The sequence below is a fragment of the Tachyglossus aculeatus genome, chromosome 9 (assembly GCF_015852505.1).
Source record: "Tachyglossus aculeatus isolate mTacAcu1 chromosome 9, mTacAcu1.pri, whole genome shotgun sequence".
NCBI classification, from domain to species: domain Eukaryota; kingdom Metazoa; phylum Chordata; class Mammalia; order Monotremata; family Tachyglossidae; genus Tachyglossus; species Tachyglossus aculeatus.
Window position 1 is genome coordinate 54,413,175 of NC_052074.1, and position 628 is coordinate 54,413,802.

The following is a 628-nucleotide window of genomic DNA, read 5'->3' on the forward strand; positions in this document are numbered from 1 at the left end:
TAAACTATCTCTTGGGTTAAAATTAATTGAAACAAGTGTTTGTTCACTCATAGAACATTAACAAGCTTTGCAGTTCTTGTCAACTAAAAAGATTGCTCATTTTTTGGACTAATGTCTTTATTCATTTCTGCTACATTCTAATTTTGTCATGCTGTGGCTACATCAAAATTTTGAGGGAAGTGTGTACTTTAAGATATTTATGAATTTGAAGATCTGATTTAGCAGTAGGCCTTTTTAATTTTTACTCAGTATGAATCACAATATATTGAAGTGACCTAAAAACATGTGCAGTATGTAAAATTTGAGGAATGACAAACATCGAAATCTAAAAACACTCGTGCACTGTTCTTAGTTTTCAGGTTGATTTCTGATGCTAATGTACAAGAAAATATGGGCATATATGGGTTGGTGGTCAATTGAAGCCAATTAATCAATTCAACCAAATTTTGAACATGGAAAAAATCATCACTTCATTTGTATTTGTAAAGGTAACCCGGGAAATTCTGGAAGAACAAACATTGTGGTTGCCCTTCAATTAATTTCTGTTGGTTTGGAGCCTTGATTTTTAAGCCCTGACAAAGGTGAGGTTGCCACATTCCTCTGGAGGGTGGAGGTAAGTTTACTGCAC